The following is a 24,387-nucleotide window of genomic DNA, read 5'->3' as shown; positions in this document are numbered from 1 at the left end:
TAAACTTAACCAAGGAGTTCACCTGTACTCTAAAATTTATAAAACACTGATGGAAAAAATTGAAGATGATAACAAAAAATGGAAAGATATTCCATGTTCTTAGATTGGAAGAATGGATATTGTTAAAATTCTCATCCTACCTAAAGCATTCTACAGATTTTTTTTTTAACAAGAAAACAAATCTACACCTTTATTTACTTTTCATTAAATTTAAATCCTTGTGGTGAGTGCTGTGAATTGTGCAAAACTGTTGAATCACAGATCGGTACCTCTGAAACAAATAATACAATATATGTTAAAAAAAAAAAAAAAGAAGAAGAAGATAGCAGGAGGGGAAGAATGAAGGGGGGGAAATCGGAGGGGGAGACGAACCATTAGAGATGATGGACTCTGAAAAACAAACTGAGGGTTCTGGGGGTGGTGCGAGGATGGGTTAGCCTGGTGATGGGTATTAAAGAGGGCACATTCTGCATGGAGCACTGGGTGTTATACACAAACAATGAATCATGGAACACTACATGAAAAACTAATGATGTAATGTATGGTGATTAACATAACAATAAAAATTTTAAAAAAATCCTTGAGGGGTACAGCATCACACAGATTCTGTGGCCAATGGGTTTAGCAGGAAGGTTGCTTTGGAATTTGGCACGAACCATGTCACTGTTTCCATGAGCACGAGTTATTTTTCCCCAGATTACTCTGGTTTGGTTTGGCTTGCCACCAGGAGTCACTGTGTTGTTCTTTGCTTTGTGCACATAAGCACATCTCTTGCCTAGATAGAATTCCGTTTCATCTCGAGCATAAACACCTTTGATTTTAAGAAGATTTCTGTGCTGCCTCTGGTTCCAGAGACCCCGCTTGTCGCCAGCAAAAATGGCCTTGGACCACAGCCTTCCAGACATTATTTGGCATTATAGGAGTCCTGTTCCCAGCAGGCCTCCACAAACTCCAAGATGGCGGAAAAAGAGCATTCTACAGATTTAGTGCAATTCCTATCACAATGTCAACATTTTCCACAGGACTAGAACAAATAATCCTAAAATTTGTATGGAACCACAAAAGACCTCAAATAGACAAATCAATCTTCAGGAAGAAGAGCAAAGATGTGAGTATCACAGCCCCAGATTTCAAGATACACTACAAAGCTGTAGTAATCAAAACAGTATAGTGCCAGCACAAAAATAGTTACATATATCAGTGGAACACAATAGAGCGCCTAGAAATAAACTCACACTTACATGGCCAATTAATCTACAAGAAAGGAGAAAATATACAATGGTACAATGGAGAAAAGACAGTCTCTTCAACAAATGGTGCTCGGAAAACTGGACAGCTACTTGTAAAAGAATGAAGCTTGGTTGACCCATTTGTTGTTTAGTAGCATGTTATTTAGCTTCTATGTATTTACATTCTTTCTATTTTTTTTTTCTTATGATTGATCTCTAGTTTTTATGCTACTTTAGTTGGAAAAAAGGTGTGACATGATTTCTTTTTCTTTCTTACCCCATACACGAAAATAAACTCAAAATGGATTAGAGACCTAAATGTGAGATCTGAAATCTTAAAACTTCTAGAAAAACACATAAGCAGAGTTTCTTTGGAATTGTTAATAGAAACATTTTTCTAGATATGTCTCCTGAGGCAAGGAAAACAAAAGCAAAGATACACTATTGGGGCTATGCCAAAATAAAAAAAAAAAAAACAAAAAAAAAAAAACTTTTGCACAGCAAAGGAAACCATCAACAAAAAGACAAGACAAGGTACTAAATGGAAAAAGATATTTTCAAATGATATATCTGACAAGGGGTTAATATACAAAATATATAAAAACTTAAACAACTCAACATCAAAAAATCAAATAATCTGATCCAAAAATGGGCAGAGGAAGACATACAGATGGCCCACAGGTGAATGAAAAGATTTTCAACATCACTAATCATGAGGGAAATGCAAATCAAAACCACCACGAGATGTCACCTTATACCTGTCAGAATGACTAGAATCAAAAAGGCAAGAAATAACAAGTGTTAGCAAGGATGTAGAGAAAAAGCAACATTTGTGCACTATTAGTGGGAATGCAAACTGATGCAGCCACTGTGGAATACAGTATGGAGGTTCCTCAAAAAATTAAAAACAGAAATACCATATGATTCAGTAATTCCACTGCTGGGTATTTACCCAAAGAAAACAAAAACAAAATTTGAAAAGATACATGCACCCTAAGGTTTATTGCAGCATTATTTACAATAGTCAAGAGACGGAAGGAATCCAAGTGTTCATCTTTAGATGAATGAAGAAGGTGTGCTATATCTATCTATATATGATATGATATGATATGATATGATAACTATATATATAATGAAATATTACTCAAGCATAAAAAGAGATCTTGTCATTTGCAACAGCATGGATGGAACTAGAGGGTGTAATGCTAAGCGAAAGAAGTCAGACAGAAAGATAAATAACATATGATTTCACTCATATGTGGAATTTAGAAACAAACATAAAAAATAGACAAACAAATTACAGACTCTCAAACACAGACAACACACTGGGGAGGTGAGTAGAAGGATGGGTAAAATAGATAAAAGTTATTAAAAGTACTTATTGTAATGAACACTGAAATAAGAATTGTTATAGAATTGTTGAATCATTATATCGCACACCTGAAACTAACATAAAACTATATATTCACTATAGTTCGATTTAACAAGTTGAAAAAAGGAGCAAGAAAGGTATTTGAGGCCTCAATATTTGAAATTGTAGCTAGAATTGGCATATAAGATTTAACTGTAGATACATGTATCGGTTATTAAAATTCAGCCAACTCTATGATCTCCTAACAGAACTTAGGAATTTGACTCTGCAGTGTAGGCCCTCAGAAATATCAAATCGAATTGAAGAAACTAATGTGTGGAAGCTACTGTATGTGTAGATTGTAATTTTTTTTTTTCCCTATAGTAGAGCTGTTACTCAAGAATCAGGCTAATGCTCTGCAGGAGAGGGCCATGTAGAAGGAGGAAGAGGCGTTCAAGTCACCACGACTGATGGTGAGGAGGGGAAAAACAACAACAACAACAACAAATCTAAGTAAAGGAATTCAAAATTTTATATAAATTTCATAATAAATAAATTTTATAATAAATAAATTTAGCTTCAAATGCTATAAAGAGCCATCCCTTTAAAAAAAAGTTTCAAATACTACCCTGAACTATAGCCTTGGATTTTTTTTTTAAGTTTAGCCATGAGATAAAATCACTGTAATTCATAAAATAAGAAGCAAAGAAATTCAAGTTAATATCTAGCTGACAAGGAGCTTAAAAAATATGATAATTTTAATAGGTTTATGCAACATTTGAAGATTTTTAAAACTATACCCTATTTCACATGTAAATACAATAAATCACATAATTTAAGTTCAGGAAATATCTCAAAGCAAGGTAAATCTCTGAACAAATTTAATTGCTTTAATAATTTTTATTTAAAATACATTTCTCTCTGATTTTATCAGAGTATAAAAATTAAGTGATTGTATTAAGTCTGGGTCTACTTTTGTTCTCTATACCAATGACCTATTTTTTCATCCTTATGCAAAAACCTCCCTCTGTCTTGATTACTGTAGCTTTATAATCAGGTATCGGTGTTCTAACTTTGTTCTTTTTCAAGATTGCTTTAGAAAATCTCAGTTATTTGCATATCTGTATACATTTTATAATCTGTTTATCAGTTCTACAAAAAAGGCCAACTGGAATTATAAAAGATTTCATTGAATCTGTACAACAATTTTGAGTAACTGTCATCTTAACAATTTAGTCTCCAATACATAAGCATGGTTTATTTTCTCATTTATTAAGGTCATTTAAAGTTTTGCTTAGCAAAAATTTATAGATTTCAGTGGATCGGTATTCCATATCCTCTGTTAAGTGTATCCTTTCTTATATTTTTGATGTTGTGGATGAAGACAATTAAGTCATCCTCAGCAAAATGACTTTTGGCTGAGCTGTTAAATTTGCCAGGTTAACAACCAGTAAATGCTCAACTGCACTCACTGGATGGGGATCAGCAGAGCTCTTACCCTAAATGTACGTTTACAGCAGGCCCACACTTTACCTATTCTCCTCCATTTAACCATGTCAGAGAGCCTTTTTGCTCTTGGGTCATGCTGTTCTTCCAGAGAATGAACTTACTTTGCCTATGCCTGAGTGAGAAATAAATATGTGCAAGCCTTGTAAATGCTGCTTTGATGTGGTGTGTTTTCACATCCGATACTTTAAAAAAGGGAAAGATATATTGCACCAAGCTGCAGTCCAGCAAAGGACCGGTGGTACTGTAACAGACATTTTGTAAATAAAAATTTTTCTTATAAGTTCCTTTTTGATTTGTTTGCCAAGTATATATAAAAATTGGTTAGTTTTGTATGGAATCTTATAACTTTGCTAAACTAACATACTGTTCTAGTTTTTGTTTTGTAGATAGCTTAGCGTTTACTCTGTCAATCATGTCATCTAGGAATCCAGACAGTTTAATACACTGCTTTCTGAACTTTCTTAAATCCCTGGTTCAGGTATCCAATTCAGTGTTAAACAGAAATGGGGAGAACAGACAGCTGGTGTTGTTTTCAACTTTACAGCTACATTTTTCAACATTCTACCATTAATTAAGTATATTGTTAACCATAGATTTTTTCTTCTATTTTCTTCTGTCTCTTCAGCCCTCTTTTTCTTTAAACCACACTTGAATGCCTGCAATATACTCATATTGGTCATCATATTTTATTTATTTTATGTATTGCTAGAGTCTATTTGATATTTTGTTGTTTATAAGTTATTTCATAATTTTTTGTCAAATTCTTGTTAGGTGTTTTATAAAGATTACATTGGCCTCAGAAAACAATTTAGAAATGTGTCCTTCGTCTAGCTGGAAAAGATTGCTGTCATTTCTTCTTTAGATTTATTAAAATTGTAATTTACCAATGAAATCATTGTTGTGAATTTCCTTATGGGAAGCTTTTGGGAATTAATTCAGTGTATTTTACAAACATAAAGTTGTTTGGATTTTTATTCATCATGTGTTGGTTTTGGTCATAGTTTTCAAGAAATGTATCCATTTCATGAAAACTATTAATTTATTGGCATAATTCTACTTGTAACATTCTTGTAACATTTTCTTTCTATGTGTGTAGAATCTGCAGATATCTCTTTTTTCATACCTGCTGTTGGCATATGTGTTCTCTCTCTGTGTTCCTGATTACTCTAAGATTTATCAATGTTGCTAAATTTTTCAAAGAGGCAGATTTTGGATTGCTTAATTTTTTCCACTGTCTTTTGTATCACTGATTTTTCAGTCTTAACCTTTATGGTTTCCTTCACTTTATTTGCTTAGGATTTATTTTGTTTTTCTTTTCCTAGCTTTCTAATTTGGACAGTTACACCGTTGATTTTAGATTTGTCTTCCTTTCTAATATAAGCTTTTTTTAAACCTGAACTTTCCCTGTAAGAATCTTTTTAACCATGTTCCACAATTCAGATGCCTTATTTTCCTTATAATTTAGTTTGAAATAGTTTTTAAAGATCTCCTATGATTTTCTCTATGACCTGCCATTTATTTGGAAGTCTGTTATAAATTACAGTGCTTATTGTTCTTAGGATTTGTTTTTGCTTTTGGTAATTTCCAGTTTTTCTGTCATGGATTTAGACATAATTTTTTGCTTTTCCAGTTCATGAAATTACATGTCTTCATTTTGTCTTTCATCAATCTGGAAAATTCTCAAAAAGAATTTTCATGATTATTGATTTTTTTTTTCCATTCTCTCTTCTGGAATTCTTATTAATCATTTGTTAAATTCGCTATTTAAACTTGTATTAATTTCCTGGTACTGCCATATCAAGTTACCACAAACTTGGTGGCTTAAAAAGCAGGAATTTACTCTTTCACATGTTTGGAGGCCAGAAATCTGATCAAGGTGTGGTCAGGACTGCACTCCTAGAAGACATCCTATAAAATTTAAACCCATTAGGAGTGCCTGGGTGGCTCAATCATTAAGCGTCTGCCTTTGGCTCAGGTCATGATCCCGGGGTCCAGGGATCAAGCCCCGCATCAGGCTCCCTGCTTGGAGAGAAGCCAGCTTCTCCCTCTCCCACTCCCCCTGCTTGTGTTCCTGCTCTCGCTATATTTCTCTGTGTCAAACAAATAAGTAAATAAATAAAATCAATCTAAAAAAAAAAAATTTAAACCCATCGGAGTCCAAGGAGAATTAAAATGTTTGCTATGGCATATCTAGTCCAGCTAGTTTGTCATGGTGCATTTTCTACAGATTAGTGTCTCTTGGCCAAAATGTTTGGACATCCCTATGTAGATATTTCATCTCCTAATCCTTGGCATAATGTTCCAGTATCTCATGAATTTTCCCTGTTTCTAATGGCAAATGACCAATACCAGTATTTCTAAAGTATGTTAGATTTAAATCCCACTGTGAAATCTAATTTGTCAGAGGAGTGAACCACATTTACTACAGCAAAAACTTAGAATAATTTCAATTTCATATATTCAAAAATACCTGAAATTTCTTAACAACAGATGTCTATGGGCTAAAAATAAATTTCCAGATTGCAAGTTTATGGTGTTTTTATTCCACTTAATCAATTTAATCACCTTTCCGAGAAATATCAAAATTTAATTCTTATTGTAGCACCCACGTCTCAAATATCAGATTCTCTCCCATATCACAATTGTACCTTTCTGGTTTCCTATGATTTTAGAGAATAGGTCTGACCCATGACAAGGCTTTAAGCCAGAAGTATAATAATAATAATAATAATAATAATAATAATAATGTAGTCAGAAGGGGAGAAGATTATTTCCTCACACTCAGGTAACAATTCAATCCAAGATGCACCTGGGAAATTATTTTACTTTAAACTCAAAAAAAAAAAAAAAAAAACCCTCAAAATGTACCTCAGATTGGGATTTCCCTAGGATAGTATTACAGTAAAAAAAAAAAAAAAAATCTGATGCTAAATATTTTTTTAAGTACAAAAACTAGTGGGATTTTTGGAAAGAAAGCACTGAGTGAACAAGTCTGTAAAATTGGTCTTGAAATATTTCCTCATTGTGCCCTTTCAGACTCTGCTGCTGCTGAATATCTCATCAGTCCCCTAATTTTCTGTCTTTCCTACTGCTACCCCTCCCTTACTCTCTCCTCTTTTCTTGTACTTCCTCATATGTCTCCTTCCTCTGCTCACAATTGCTAAGGCATTAATGTTTCCAAACACAAACCCTCCTAACTATTGCACCTTCTCACTGTAGGTAGCCCCTTGGAAATCATTGTCTTTCTCTTTTCTAATTTTTTTTTTCTTTTTGAGATGGGTCCTATTGGAATTTTAGTGATTAAGTCATCCATTCTGTTTTACAAGTAAACACTAAAGACCTTTTCTTTGACTTTTTTTTTTTTTTTTTTGAGTTGCCAGCAATATTATCTCATGCATGCTGCACGGATTCCTCTGCTCCATAAACCAATTCATAATAGTCTCCTTATTATTTAAAAAAATGATGTGCATCAAAGAAGTCTCCAGGGAATACTAGCAGATGATTTATAAAAATGTTAGGATGATATGAGTTACAGAAGATCTACAACACATGCTTCATTGTGATTTTAATGGTTGAATGGGAATATTGCACTGTTTATTTGGGATATCTCATTCCTCCTGTGGGTCTCATCAATGATTATTTATGGGAATTTTTGAAAATTAAGTATTTTTTTTAGAGAAGCTTAAAGTTCACAACAAAATCAAGGGGGGGCGGTAACAGAGATTTCCCATATACCTCCTGTCCCCACATATACATAGTCTCCCTAAGTTATCAACATTCCCCACCACAGTGGTACATTTTTATAATCAATGAACCTACATTAACACATCATAATCATCCAAAATTCACTATTTAAAGTTCATTCTAGATGCTGTATATTCTCCTGGCTCAGACAAATGTGATCATCATTATGGTGTCATGCACAGTATTTTCACTGTTCTAAAAATTCTTTGTGCTCTATTTATTTGTATTCCCCCAACCACTAGCAACCACTAACCTTGTTACTATCCCCTGCCTTTTCCAGAATGTCATATAGTTAGAATCACACAGTAGAAGCCTTTTCAGATTGGCTTCTTTCACTTAATAATATGCATGTAAATTTTGTGTATGCTTTTTCACAGCTTGATAGCTCATTTCTTTTTAGAGTTGAATAATATTTCATTGTATGGATGTGATGTAGTTTATTTGGTTTATTTATCTGTTCACTTAGTGAAGGACATCTTGATGGAACTTCTATTATTCATATATATTTTTAAAAACAGTCACCACTTAAAATGTTTCTAGCTTACAGACAATTGAAAGTCTTCCAAAATGTTTAAATATACCATTTTCTAGAGCAATTGAAACAACTTAAAAATAGTATGAAACCTAATGATACTATGGTTTTGTTTACAGGATTATCATTCTTTCAAAAGGAGAATGACAAAAGTAATTTTTAAATGGTTTTCATTTGGGAATAGTCAAATTCTGAATGTGTAGACAAAAAATTATATAATGTAATAATATATAATTATATTTTATTATTGGCAGGTAATTTTTTTTACATATGTTGGCTTTCTAAAGAATTCTGTACATACTACTCACTATTTTCTCAAATAAGTGTTACATTAGAATCTTTTACAAGCTTACTTCACAAAAGGTGCTAAAAAGATATAAATCATTATGCTTCCTTACATTGTGGATCTGCTGAGGTTATAACATTTAATCTTTTAAAAATAGCACTTGATGTTTTCACAAATGAGTATTTAGTATATTTTTATTTTTCTCTAATAAGGGTAAAAATTATAAATATTTTATAGATTGGTCACATGATATTATTACTAATATCAAAATTTTCTGCAAAGACACTATTTAGAGAAGTATATACAATGAAAAGGTTAGATTTCATTGCTAAAACTTTGTTACAGCTGCATAAAAAATACTGTGCCAAGTTGATAGTTAACATTTTATTGTAGTTGTTTTGCACCTTGTTGATCTGGAAACTGATATTTCAGCATTCCAGAGTGGGTTAGTTTACAGTTTATAACATAATCTAATATTTATCACATTATACATCTATATCATTTCTATCTCTTCAAAAATAGTTTTTATTACTAAATAGTAAAGCTTTTCAAGTGTAGAAAATATCATGAGATTTGCTGGATGAATTAACTGCCTGGCAAATGGCATAAGAAATGTCACATTTTATGAATCAGAGTTAACAAGATCTAAAACATGGTATGCCACAATTTTCACAGTGCATGATAGGAATATTCTATTTGGGTATATTGTAGGCTTTTATGATTAAATTTCAAAGCGTCAGCAAAAAATCTTTTTCTAGCAAGTTTTAGAAGTGATTTCATCAAGATTAGTCCAAAGATTATTTAATATCTATGAGGTTTCTATATGACATGCATGAAAAAATATCAAGGAATGTATTTTGTCTGAAGTATATCCATTTCTTAATTTTTATAACTTTTTAAATCCCGCATGTTCCAGTGAGATATTTATTATATAATGTTATTTATTCTAAAAGACAGTGACAATCATCTGAGGTGTTCTGAAGATATTTCTGTATATTTCAAAGTTTAGGCATCCTCAAAATTCCATAAATGGGAGGCACATAAAACCTATTAGAATTCTGTTTATATGAATTAGCTTTTCAAAGAGATTTTTCTGTTATTTTTGACTGTCTTAGTTTTGAAAAATCATGTCTGAATGAGAAATGTATTATGCAGTCTAATTACAATAACATTTTTCCTTTAATTTCCTTAATATATTCAACTAAAGGCAATTAATAAAAGGAACAAAATTCATGTTTATGAAAACAGTTTTCCTTACATGATAAAAATTAGTTTTTAGTAGAACCTAAGTGAGAGTATCCCTTATTTGAGAAAGGTGACATATATAGCAAATAGCAAACTTATATACCACAATTTTTTTTTTACAAAACCAAAAATGTTTTTAAAAGAAAAAGAAGAAAATAAAAGCACGGTTGGAACAGAGGGAGGAACTACAAAGAGGACCAAGAAGAAACTTTTGGAGATGTTGGATACGCTCATGGTAAGTTAATATCTTGATTGTGGTGATAGTTTCACAGGTATATACATAAAATGTAGAGTTTATTGTATGTCAATTATACCTCAATAAAGCTGTTAAAAATGGGAGAAAAAAGTAACAAAGCTGTTGGCTAATAATATAAATTGATCCCAAAGAAGCTTAAGGAAAGTATAATTTACTTACTTAATACCTGCCTTAGCTAATTAATTTGTCTTTTTTCTCTCCCTGGACTGCTATAGTTATTTTACAATGTATTCTCGATGATCTAGATCCTTGCTGAAGATAGGACAAAATAATCAAATCTGTGTATGCTTAGTAGCTAATAAGTTGTTACAATGATAGAAGTGTATTAAAGAAATAATTATGATTATTATGGCATTCCATACACATGCTAAAAACTACCTTCATTTTTATGTTTAAAAACCATGACCTGTTTCATTATAACATCTTTGAGTCTCCTTAGAAATGGAAATTCATTGGTTCATTGTTGAAGCTAAACAAAGTATATTCTTAATAGGCTAATAAGTGAACATAAGTCTTTATTCGAAATGAAAATCATTAAAGATCATTTCATAGTGTTCAGATGCTACCAGATAATGGCTATAAGTGTTCACAAATTAAACAAACTAGACTGCAGGCTGCCTAGTCACAATTGCCTACACGCATAATTCAGGGGACATTGTGAAGACTGCTCTGAACAATGAAAACAGCATTCTTACCTGTAGTCTTAATACCTCTTCTATTGTTTCTAATTTAGCTTCACCTACCTCATTATCTTCCTGGTAGAGGGTAGAAAGCATTAATATTAATACAATTACTAAATTTCCTGGATCTTATGGGACAGCTTATAGAAAACACCCTTCAATACAAAATCTTATTGCCTTGGGTATGAGAGTTCCTGACGCATGTCTCATGAGCCATGGTCTTCATCTCTTGCTTTAGTTGAATTCTTCTCTATTGTGTGCTTGTGTTACTGTTAATGGTATGCCACCAGGACTCATGAATACTGTGATATCACATAAATGGTACCAGTGTTTCAAAAACCAGACTTGTGGGCGCCTGGGTGGCTCAGTCGTTAAGCGTCTGCCTTCGGCTCAGGTCATGATCCCAGAGTCCTGGGATCGAGTCCCACATCGGGCTCCCTGCTCGGCGGGAAGCCTGCTTCTCCCTCTCCCACTCCCCCTGCTTGTGTTCCTGCTCTTGCTCTCTCTCTCTCTGTCAAATAAATAAATAAAATCTTAAAAAAAAAAAAAAAAAAAAAAAAACCAGACTTGTATACTTTAAATAAGTGAGATGAAAGCCCATTTCCCCATCACTAAACACCCTGGACCATGCTAAAATTAAACTTCTAATTTATGATGTAGAATGAAGTAGCATATTAGGAAATACCCTAATATTTAGCAATCATCTTTTAAATATTGCTATTTTTTTGTATGTTGGGATGAGAATGTCATCTTTCTTCTGGCTTCAGCTATCCCCAGTTTTCAGTTTCCTTTTCTAAACATTGAAAAGATTTTCCCTGAGGCATATTTTGAATTTAGTAGTTTGCTTGAATTAAGAGTTTATTCTGACATATTTTACTGACATCACAGAACAGAACAGGGTCATAAAAAAACCACGTTGTTTTAAGTGAAAAGTATAAGTCAAATGAAGAAAATTTTGAAGAGAAAAAAGTAATCCATTAGTCAGGAAAAGTAAGGACTAAGAATTGACCTTGGGTTGAACAACATTTAGGTTACTGTCAACAAAGTGTGTGTGTGTGTGTGTCCACGCGTGCATGTGCACACACACACACTAACATGAAATAAATAACTTCAGTTGAAGTTTAAAGGAAAGGACACAGTTGAATGTGAAACAACTTGAGAGAGAGAGAAAGAGGGAGATTGAGAGATTGAATTACCAGAATGATATGAATAAGCAAAAGAGGATGGGTCCTATGTACAAGAAGACAGGATGGCCCTAAGAAAAGAGATGGTTTATCTTTAGATATAGGAAGAAAGGAAAAAATATATGGTTAATGACACTGACAGAACACTGGGTTTTCTTTCTCAATAAAAAAAGAATGCTAGTCAGTAAAAGGAAAAGCATGATTACTCAAAGCAATGAAGAAGGTGGGAGGTATTTAACAAACTTGGGGAGAGAGGAGAAGTATAAGACTTAAAAAGAATAAGATACTAAATAGATTATGAAACACTAATATGCTTACTGGGCAACATTTAGGGCCCTCTTGAGATTAGTGGCCATGGATCTAAGGTAAGACCAGTTAATCTTTTTACATCTTTTATCTCTGTGCAAGTATAGAATTAAAGTAGAGACATATTTTTAAAAAACAGTGGGATTTTCCCAAGAGACTAGGAAGAAATAGAATTGAAGAAATGATTTGCAACTATATATAGAAGAGTGGTTATAACATTAAAACAAATAACTTAAGCTAGATAAAGATGAAAATGTAGAAATGAAGACAGTTAAAATTAGTGAAAAGTTGTAAGATAAGTGAATTTTAGGTTCTTGTAGGGAAAAATCTAAGGATGATGGTAATTGCATCATTCTGTAGATCAGGATAGAAAGATATTGATAGTGAAATAATGGAGAAGTTAAAGTGATTTGCAATTCTATATTACCACTATGGGAGTGAATGACTAATGTTAGATAGAAGACAAAATTATTGAAAGATATGAGGTCAAGGAATGGAGACTCAAGAGTATTGGAAGGAAGGACAGATAAGTGGATATTGAAATCACCCAGATATGTAAATAAAAGTAGTGTTACAGAGTAAACAGAGATCTAGGAGTTAAAATATTGACTGAGTGGAGGCAATTAACCTAGGGAATCTACAGATGACTATAATAATCAGGAATATTGGGCTCTATAGTCTGCTGAAATGTGAATCAATGTTGAGAATTTTAATGGGAAAGTAGAAAAAAATGATCTGAAAGCAGCAAGGAGGACACTAACTTCATTTCTTGGCCCAATCATATGAAAACTGTGCAGAGAAAGTAGTTAAGAGTTTTGAGAACAGGAGAGGACATGTTCCCAAGGGAGAGGTAGTTATCAGTTAGATCAAGAGGTCAAAGGAGACATTTAGAACAGAGGTTCAGAAGTTAGGTAAAAATTCATGTCTGGTATTCTCACTATAAGCATCTAGGCCATAGACATCTTTGCTACAAGCATTTTTGCTGCAAGAAATTTTGCTGCATAACTAATAAACCTTAAGGCAATTCTGCCATAAAAGATAAAAATCATGAAAAATAAAAGGGGCATTCATTAAAAAGGACATAATAAAACATGATAAATAAATAACAAAATTAAAAATATTTTCTTGGGAAATATAAAATATTTGAATATATTAAAAATGTATACTGCAGATTCACAGCCATACTGCACTAATTTTATTGGTGTACTTATCTTTGAAATCTTTCCTTCACAGAACTGTACTTTTCTTTTTCCTTGTTGATATGACTCCTCATTTGGCATCAGACTTTCTTTTTTTTTTTTTTTTTTTTTCTATGAGAGACAGAGAGCATGAGAGGGAGGAGGGTCAGAGGGAGAAGCAGACTCCCTGCCGAGCAGGGAGCCCGATGCGGGACTCGATCCCGGGACTCCAGGATCATGACCTGAGCCGAAGGCAGTCGCTTAACCAACTGAGCCACCCAGGCGCCCCCATCAGACTTTCTTTTATTGCTGAAATATTTTCCTTCATTAAAAGAGGTATCAGAGAAAAGATAAAAAAACATATAATCATTTCAATAGGTACAGAAAAGGATTTGACAAAGTACAACATTCACTCATGATAAAAACCCTCAACAAAGTAGGTTTAGAGGGAACATACCTCAACACAATAAAGGCCAAATACAAAAAACTCACAGCTAATATCATACTCAATGGGGAAAAACTGACAGCCTTTCACCTGTCAGGGACAAGACAAGGACCCTCTCACCACTTTTATTCAACATAGTATGGGAAATACTAGCCACAGCAATCAGATAAGAAAAAGGAATAAAAGGCATCCAAATTGGTAAAAAAGAAGTAACACTTTCACAATTTTCAGATGACATAATATTCTAAGGAAAACCCTAAAGATTTTACAAAAAAAACCTACTAGAACTGATAAATGAATTCTGTAAGGATACAAAATCAATGTACAGAAATCTGTTGCATTTCCACACACTAATAGTGAGGCAATAGAAAGAGAAATTATGAAAGTAATCCCATTTACAATTGCACTAAAAAGAATAAAATACCTAGGAATAAAGTTAATCAAGGAGGTGAAAGACCTGTACTCTGAAAACTATAAAACACTGATGAAAGAAATTCAAGATGATCCAAAGAAATGGAAAGATAGTTTATGCTCATGGATTGGAAGAACAAATGCAGTTAAGATGTCCATACTACCGAAAGCTATCTACAGATTTAATGCAATCTCTATCAAAATACCAACACCATTTTTAACAGAACTAAAATTTGTATGGAACAACAAAAGACACTAAATAGCCAAAACAATCTGGAAAAAGAAAAACAAAGCTGGAGGCATCACAATTCAGATTTTAAGCTCTATTACAAAACTATAGTAATCAAAGCAGTATGGTACTGGGATAAAAATAGACACTTAGGTCAACAGAACAGGATAGAAACCTAGAAATAAACCCACAATTATACTGTCAATTAATCTTCAATAAAAGAGATAAGAATATCCAATGGAAAAAAGTCTCTTCAACAAATGGACAGTTGATGGGCAGTTACATGCAAAAGGATATAACTGGACCACTTTCTTACACAATACATAAAATAAATTACACTACTGTTTGTTCTTGGCATATTGTCACATATCCATTGATAGATGCTCCCAAGTTCTATGAGAACTGTGGGTTCAAAACTCTGTATCACTGTATAGAACATTATGAAGGCTAAGACATATAATATAAAAATAGGGGAACTGCATCAATGGAGGAATGAAACCAAGCTATCAACCAGCTGATAAAATCAAAGTGTCAAAATGTCTCATGGCCAATTAGTCGTGTGGAAAAAAATGCTTGCAGCAAAAGTGCTTACAGAAAAGGTGTCTATGCAAAGACACTTTTGGAGAATATACCCAGGACCTATTTTGCAGACAATTGGTTATCTGCTCCAAAAAGCATAATGCAAAGATTTCAAGATTTAGGAGGAGAGAGGTGGGGTCATAAAGAAGGAAGGAAGAACTTAATGGGGATTTGAGTGTATTAGATGATAAGTGACCCGAACACCTTAGACTTCTTTTTTTTTTTTTTTAAGATTTTATTTATTTATTTGAGAGAGAGAGAGAGAGAGAGCACATGAGAGGGGGAGGGCCAGAGGGAGAAGCAGACTCCCCGCTGAGCAGGGAGCCCGATGCGGGACTCGATCCTGGGACTCCAGGATCATGACCTGAGCCGAAGGCAGTCGCTTAACCAACTAAGCCACCCAGGCGCCCCGAACATCTTAGACTTCTTGTAGTGATTGACATAATGTGGAGTGAAAAGCAACATGTGATGAGATCTGGTGGTCTTACAGGTAAAAATTTTGATAAATTTTAAACTTAGTGGTATTGGGAGATATGAGTGTCTTGCCATGAGAACCCTTAGGCCTAGAGCCTCTTATTGACTCCTTCCTGGTAGATGTGTGAAGACAAGAGGAGTGGTAATTGAAGTTAATCTGGGAGTATACAGCCCCTAATGACATCCCCTTAATGGAGGAGGAGGAGAAACTGGTTACTGTGGTAGTGTTCCTCAACTGAATTAAGAAAATGGAAAAGAAAATATAGCTCATGCATTCATCCTTTGACTTGGTAACTTTCCAGTGATAATCGTCATGCTAAACATTACCTAAATTCAAGAAAAAAGGAGGGGAAGGAGAACAAGTATAAAAAAATTCTATGGGAATTTACTCTAAGTGGGAGCCAAAAAGTAGAATAAAAGCTGGAGATACATGTGATTCATTCATGTGACTATAACCTCTGTATGCTTATGAGATATATAATCCAAAATACATTCTTTTTCACAAGATCGACACCACTGTCTCATTTGCTAGCCTATGGAAATTGAGTGCAAACTTTGAAACTCCTCTGTAAAGTAGTTACAAAGGGCATTTGATAATGTGTTAAATAACTGGGTTTCTGTGTACAGAACAGAAGAGATATAAAGACTACTAAGATCATTTGAGTATGTGTGTCTAAAATTCACATTCCTTCAGTTGGTAAGTTTAGGAAAGAAAGAATGAAGGTAAACTATTAACATAGCCATTCTTAGGTTTTCTGCTGGTTTTGTATATACTTACAAAGGTCAATAAAATCTTCTTGTTTATGAATTTAACAAATAATTTGTATGTTCTTGAGCCTTTGGTGGACAGCATATGCAACTGTTATATAGATTTTTGCCTCCATGACATGGGACTATATGGTGTTTGTGATAGCTGCTTCTGTCACTATGAATTTTTGATGAATTTTCTACCTTACTAGCAATACTCATTTTGTATGTATATTAGAATGTAGATTGATGCAAAAAAAATCCAAATTTTAAATGTGCATAATTTTATTTAACTAAAAACATTTATGTTTTTATATTCTCATATTTCACAAGGAGATAGTCATCTCTTCTGCCCTCTGCTGATGGGATTTGCTCACATGAATTTTAAAACCTGCTGTCTCCTTCGTGTACCAGTTAAGAAAAGGATTCTTATTTTATACTAAAACTAAGACATGCAACTCCATTTCATTTCCCATAATTATATAGATTTTTATATAAAATTGAGGAGTCTAGAGAATCACAATTATGGAGAAAACCATAATTGGCTTAAATATATTTTCTACTCTTCTCTCATATTCAGCAAGCATCAAAAACTTCATAAATGAGGTTGCAGTGATGATTTCAAATCATTTCCATAATTGGTTATCAGACATATATGTTTCAATGACAGGATGCAATACTAAAAAGAAAAGAAAGAATTAAGGCAACATTTTGTGCTTGTCATGTAGGCTGTATAGATTGTAATTTGTAACTATTGGATTTCACATTCCTAACCTTGAACTGAGAAACAAAGCAAAATGAAAAACGAAGTTTGGCATGCACATTCCTTTTTTTCCTGATAGTGTACTCCTTCAGAGATTTTTACAATAAGTGGTATTTTGTTCTCTATGCACTTTATGTTTGTTCTCTTGTTCTCAGTTATTTTTCAGTTCTGTACCTTGTTTAGTTTTCATTTTCCTTGTGGTAACTTGCTAGAGTATTTTTCTGCCTTTAAAAAAAATATAAAGTTTTACTCTATAAAAAAATCACACTTTTCTTACAAGAATGATGCCTCCTGCAATAAAATATGTCTACATTTTGAGGCTGTTTTAAAAGATTATGTAATGTTGAGAAGTCTTTGTTTTAGTATGTTTATGTGTCTTGAAGTGACTTATACATTTTCTGTAAAGTTGAAAATAAAACTAAATGTATAATAAATTCCTATCAAGGTTTCAGTAGTAACCCTTTAGCATACAAATATGCTTTCAAATCCCAGCTCTGCAAGTATCTAAGTCTTTATTCTTTGGCAAGTTCTTTTACTTCTGTGTCTCTTCATGTTTTCCGTAATAAAATACAGATGATAATGCCTATCCCAGTGAATTGTCATAAAGATTTAATGGAATAATACAGGTAAATTACATTTGACAGATTTTGCTACATGATGAGCATTTTAGAAATATATTCACTTTATTAACAAAAAGAATAGATGCTAAATTAGAGCAAAATAATAAGAAGGCAGGATAGGATTAGATATATATGATTAAAAGTTATATATCCATATTGCCAACTCAGTTATGTCTGAATAGGTTTTTATTTGAAATTAATCTGAATGGGTTTTTATTTGAAATTAATCCTTTAGGCGACTATAACAAAAATTATAACAGAGCCTGATTTTAATAAAATGTCCAGTGTTTTCAGGATTAGCCTTTTTTTTTTTAAAGATTATTTATTTATTTATTTGACACAGAGAGAGAGAGCACGAACCGGCAGAGTAGCAGGGAGAGGGAGAAGCAGGCTCCCCACTGAGCAAGGAGCCTGATGTGGGCCTTGATCCCAGAACCTCATAACCTGAGCCGAAGGCAAACACTTAACTGACTGAGCCACCCAGGCACCCAGAATTAGCTTTTTCTTAAGCAAAGAGGTTGACTTTACAACCCAACTGCCAAGAGAGAGATTATTCATCAATATATACCCACTGCATAACGTCATATAAGTTCTTGAATGTATCTATTAAATAAACAAATTTGTGGTGTTTCATACTTTTTTATTGGTGAATGAAATCGTCTTAGTCTGTCCCCTTAGAAGATTTAGTTAGCTGGAGCTCATGATGGAGAGACAAAAAAGAATGTAAATCAACAAAAATGAATGTCATTAAAAAGTATTATAAGTGCTCTGATTAAAAATGGAAGATGCAGGGGTCGAGATTAATAGGATTGTAGAGGACAAGGCTTCTTAGAGTAGTCAAGGTAGACAGAGGTCAGAGAGAAAAAAATTAAAAAAAAAAATGAATCAGAGGATGAGGAAAAGCCAGCCATGTATAGAAAAATGAGAACAGCAAATGCAAAGGTCTAAAATGGATAAGGATTTGGTGCTTTAGGAATGGCAAATAAACCATTTTTTCCCCCAGCACATTAAAGAAGAGTCTTGAAATGATGTTGCAAAGGTAATGAAAAGAAATCATGAAGTGCCTTATAAACACTGTTATGGAATTTACATTTTATTCACAGGGCCAGGAAAAGTCATTGGTTTTAATCAGCAAATTAATAAGATTATAGTTATATTTTTCAGAAGGATCATTTTGACTGTTATGTGGAGGACTGTTACAATGTCTGTACTATGCTTTGAACATACTTTGATATTGACAAAGTGGTTTGTGAGTGTGTGTAAGCTATTATACTACAAAACAGGGGGAGGGTATTTGTTTATTTGTTTAATATTTATAGTGCCTAAATCAGTAATTCCCACTCCTGGAGTGTTTAGTTAACATCTTAAAGATGCTAATCAGGAGTCTACACTGCAGAAATGATTCTGCCTAGCCCATCACATGAAGCTAGCTAAGTCTACAATGGAGTAGTTATTTTCAATTTTCTTTTTTTCCTCAAAACTTTAAAAGAAGTTTTTGAAAACCAGTATACTACTTTGCTTATTTAGAAACTACATTTCAGATATTTTGTCAGAAATTTAAGTCTGATAAAGTAGTAATTTTTAATGTATTATAAATAGAGGCATTTAAAAATTAAACCATTGGCATATCTAAAGAAAACTGTCTTAAAAAAATAAAACCAGTAGAATTTAAATATCAGTTATTTGATACTCTCTCTCCAACATTCACTTAGAAATCCCTACAAAAAAATTTGATAGAAATTTTAAGTATTTCCCTGTATCCATTATTTAATATATATTTTTTACTGTCCCGAAGAATTCTACCTAAATGTAGTATTTTTAATCAAATTGTTTTATTTAACATTTTGCTATGCTGTTTTGCAACAAAATAATATATGTAAATTGACACTTTTTAAAGTGTTAATATTTTCTTCTCATTTGATTTAGGATTGCAAAATCCTACCTGGAAAAGGTAACAGATTTTACATATACTTCTGAGAACATTCCATCTCTAGTAAAAGGAACATATACTGAAAGTAAATTAGTGCTTCAAAGATTTTCACATTGATAGGTGAAGATTTTTTTATTTATATTCCCCCCAAATTATTAAACACTATAAATCAGTATTCATTATTTCTTGAGCAAATTCACCTTTTCTTTGTTACTCATTTAGCCATGTCTCATTGATTCATCACTTCCATGTATTTTCAGATTTAAATATAGGATAACTAGTACTCAATAATCCATAAATGCACTTTCTTATGATCTATACTTCCTGATGTGACCCTAGAATTTCTTTCAGTTCTCTATCTTCTCCAATTCCCAGATTGAGAGAATGCAGATAAATGACCAAATCTGCAAAAAAGTTTTCTTATCTGCCAACAGAATTTTTTTTCTTTTGCCTATCCCTGCTTTTGTATCTGCTTGCTAATTGTCCACTTTGGTGACAGTGGGTACTAGTTGTACTAGTTGTTCACTTTGGCGATAGTGGGTATGTAAATATGAGAATAAATCAAGATACATTTAGACATAGACTTGACCAGTGAAACTAGGTACATGCTTCACTAACTTAACCTATGCTCTTAAAACTGAGAACATGCTCAAGAGCATGCACTGTTGTTCCTCTCCACTGGTGCTTAATATGTCCACATCTCATAGTTTGCTTAGAGCTGTTGTAGAGGGAAGGCTTTACTGGTTTTCCTGATGTGGATGTAACAAGAAATCATGGCAAAGACAGACCATAGAGTCCTCTGAATGGTTTGCGGGTCAGAATTCTTAGTGCAGATGATTCAAAGTTATCTCCTTGAATGATGATTGGATAGTGTAAAGCTCATTCACGAAAGGCAAGGCCTGAACAACTCAAGTGGTAAAGATACAAGGTGACAATTTTAGATTTAAAAAATATATATATTATGTGTAAAGACAGCAAAGAGAAGAATAAGCAAATGTTTCTAGCTCCTTAGGATCCTGGTCTCAAGCACTGTAAAAGAATACTAAAACAATGGGGGCTGAATGATTACCTTACACATTGTTGCTATGGAGCCAATTCTAGACTGCAGCTAAATGGTTCTTTGCTCTACAGCTCTAATATGAGATAGCAAGTCCAAAAATCCTCTACCTCATCAGAACTTGGGGAGCCTAAGAAAACTGTCTGTGATAGCCTCCAAGGGGAGATATGGAGTTGAGCTGGAGGAGGCCTCACAACACTCTTTACAAGACTCCTATCTTCTGTGTTCTTTCTAGAACACGATGATCACAAGACATTCTGCCAAGACTCGAATTAGTAGTGGTTCAAGTCTTTGCCTTTTGGTCTATTTAGATGTGTATAGATCAGTAGGCCCCATGGTAGTGTTTCACCCTTACAGAGAGCATATAGACTGGAGTTCTATATGCAAGCAATGTGAGAAGTTTGATCAAACAATATTTCAAGACATTTCAAAAGTGTTCCTCTCAATGGTTTCTTTGCCTAGTACCTCCAGGCTATTCCCTCCAATTCCCATCCACCTTGCAACATTACCCAGAAGCCTCCTAGCTTCAGTCTCCCTCTTTTTATCACTTTCCTCATAATATGTCCCTTGTTTGTATTATAATAAACTTGGATAGCTCTCTAGAGAAAAACAAATGATCCATTAAAACCAAAAAACTAAACAAACAAACAAAAAAACTTCTATGGCATTAGCAACTGAAAAGATTGATATGCTTTTGTTAAGAGTTTTAAAAAACAACTTGAAGAAAGTTGTTGTCTTAGCCTTCCTCTAGTCTCCAAAATTGTATCATATTTACCACAGTAAAGGAAAAGAAAGAAAAAGAAGAGAATAAAAGAGAAGAGAAAAGAGCAAGAGAAGAAAGAAAGGAGGAGAAAAGAAAGGGAAAAGAAATTACTTTATCAGTATTTGAAATACATAAGAAAGAAAGAAAGGAAGGAAGGAAGGAAGGAAAGAAAGAAAGAAAGAAAGAAAGAAAGAAAGAAAGAAAGAAAGAAAGAAAGAAAGAAAAAGAAAGAAAGAAAGAAGAAAGAAAGAAAGAAAGAAGAAAGAAAGAAAGAAAGAAAGAAAGAAAGAAAGAAAGAAAGAAAGAAAGAAAAAGAAATTAAAGCAGCATATCCTTCCTCATACAGCATTTACTGATGGAATGGGTGGCATCAGAATCGAGGATGGACGTGCTGAGGGAAAGTGAGAAATCAAATCTTGTCACTCATTTATGCAGGGGATATTTATTTATTCTTCACTATATGACAGGTATGTTGCACATACTAGGAAACTGGAGTGAATGAAATAGGCAGAAATTCAGATCAGTAACTTGAATTAGCAACTTGAAACTTGAGAAAGAACAGTCTTAGGAATCAGAGGTTTTAGAAGTTTATTTTGTGATTCTAAGAGTTTTAAGACATCCAAGTGATTTGAGATCAGAAGTTGGGTATGTGGCTGGCACAGAAACAAAATAATTCCTTTGGCTCTGCCATTCTGCCTCTAGCTCTTTAACTCTGTTAAACATAAATGACTTAAAGAAATAAGGACAGGAGGTGGATATCCCTAGGCAATTTTCTAAATTATTTATTCCTTACCTGCTTTTGTTCCAAGCTTATTTTTCTCATGACTCTGCGATCTTAGTTGCTTTGAAATTGATCTTTAGACATTCAGCTCAGGCATTTAGAGTTGAATATATATATATATATATATATATATATATATATATATATATATATTAATGGACCATGACTTCACCAGGTTTTTTACCCTAAAACCCTCTACTTAATATGAGTGGAATTCAGAAAGCTTGGGTTTTCAGCTCAGTTGAAAAGACAAATATATATATCAAAAGAAGTGTTTTTTTGTTTCCATATTTATATCTGCTAGCACCTGACTTCTTATTTACACTCTCCTTCTCCAGTGGTTCTCAACAAGGGGAATGGAATGTACTGTGGATTCTTACGGTGATAAGGGTGCTCTAATAGCATTTAGTGGGCAGAACCCAGGGATGCTAAATATCTTCAATCAGTGGAGGCATCTTCAACAAAAGTACTATCTCATCCCCAATTCTACTGGCATTGTGAAATACAAATGGCATGCTATGTTCTCATTTAAATAAGTCTATCCTCTGTCTCCTGGTTATATTATCCAATGTCTTCACTAATTTTTCTAAGAGCTGCAATTATCCCTAATCACTTCAGGTAAAATCATACAGAAGTTCAGGCCTTCTATTTGGATTTTTTCAGTGTTAACACTTTAGCAAGAATGACTTCTATAGACTTAGCACTATGCCAAGTACTATAACATAAGCATGATCAAGATAATGGACCCTGTCCAGCAGGTGCTGAAAACAACAGAGATACAATCCAATAAATTATACCAATGTGACAAGTGCAACAAAACCATTTATAATAAGTTTAAAACCTAGTAGCCTTCATGCATTCCATTCTAGTCCCTACACCTCAATAAACAGAAAAACCAATAGGAGATGTGTGTTGCTTGGTTCTTGGAGTCGTCAATGTTTTAAAATAATAAATTTCATAAAAATATCTGGGTAGTTGGATTATTTTGAAAATAGAACACAAAAGCAACAACTGTGACCCAGGTATGCTCTTGGCCCCGGCTAACTAGAGATAAGCTTTAGCTCTCTCCTTTAGATAACTTAACAGGAGACCTGTTTGCTGTGGTTGTCCTATCTAGCTTCATTCACTTGTGTTACTTGCCTGACTCCTAAAGGCATTTGAATTTATATATAATCTAAATCTTCAGGAATGACAACACTTTTATATCAATCAACAGTTTTCATTGATACAATTCTCCATAACTGCACATAAACTTTACATTTTAGACTGCTTGTATGTTATTTTTATATTGTTATTTTGTAAAACCTGTTTATTTTTTACTTTATGCTATATGTAATGTTTCATATATTGTAAATAATTTAATACATATAGGCAATTCATTGTGGCTCAATATTACCTTCCTTATTTCACAATATTTGGAGGGGGGGCACTACCAAATGGTTATTTATTGTAGGTGTGGCATTGGATATATATTTTTGAGGAGAGTGGTGGTAGGGTAAGTTCACAGTTTTGAAAACTGAGAATTAAAGAAATTGGCCCATGTGTCTGAGGTCATGGAAGATGAGATTGAGCAGAGATTTTATCCCAAATCTGACTTCAAAATTTAAATCTTACCAATCAATCTGCCTTAATTATTATATATGATTTAACTTTTTTTGACATTAGAAACAATTTGCAAATAAAAACTGCCCATCTTTAGGTGATTCAAGATGGTTAAAATTAATTTCTTGATCAATAAAAAGAGCTAAAATCTCAATACTAAACTTAACTTTTCAAAAATTTTTCAGTTTGTACTTATTTTATTTTATTTATTTATTTTTTTAAAGATTTTATTTATTTATTTGACAGAGAGAGACACAGCGAGAGAGGGAACACAAGCAGGGGGAGCGGGAGAGCGAGAAGCAGGCTTCCCGCTGAGCAGGGAGCCCGATGTGGGGCTCGATCCCAGGACCCTGGGAACATGACCTGAGCCGAAGGCAGACACTTAACGACTGAGCCACCCAGGTGCCCCAGTTTGTACTTATTTTAAACCTATGTGTGCTTCAAAGAATAAGCCTAGCATTTTATGATTTCCCCTATTAGGCATAA

The 24,387-nt window shown here is 33.4% G+C and overlaps 1 pseudogene; it reads right to left on the bottom strand.

Annotated features, from left to right (window-relative positions):
* Positions 1–548: 548 nt before the first annotated feature.
* LOC118537214 (large ribosomal subunit protein eL33 pseudogene) lies at positions 549–905 on the bottom strand (annotated as a pseudogene).
* Positions 906–24,387: the final 23,482 nt, after the last annotated feature.

Source organism: Halichoerus grypus, chromosome 4 (assembly GCF_964656455.1).
Source record: "Halichoerus grypus chromosome 4, mHalGry1.hap1.1, whole genome shotgun sequence".
NCBI classification, from domain to species: Eukaryota; Metazoa; Chordata; class Mammalia; order Carnivora; family Phocidae; genus Halichoerus; species Halichoerus grypus.
This window is presented reverse-complemented; position numbering and strand designations above follow the sequence as displayed.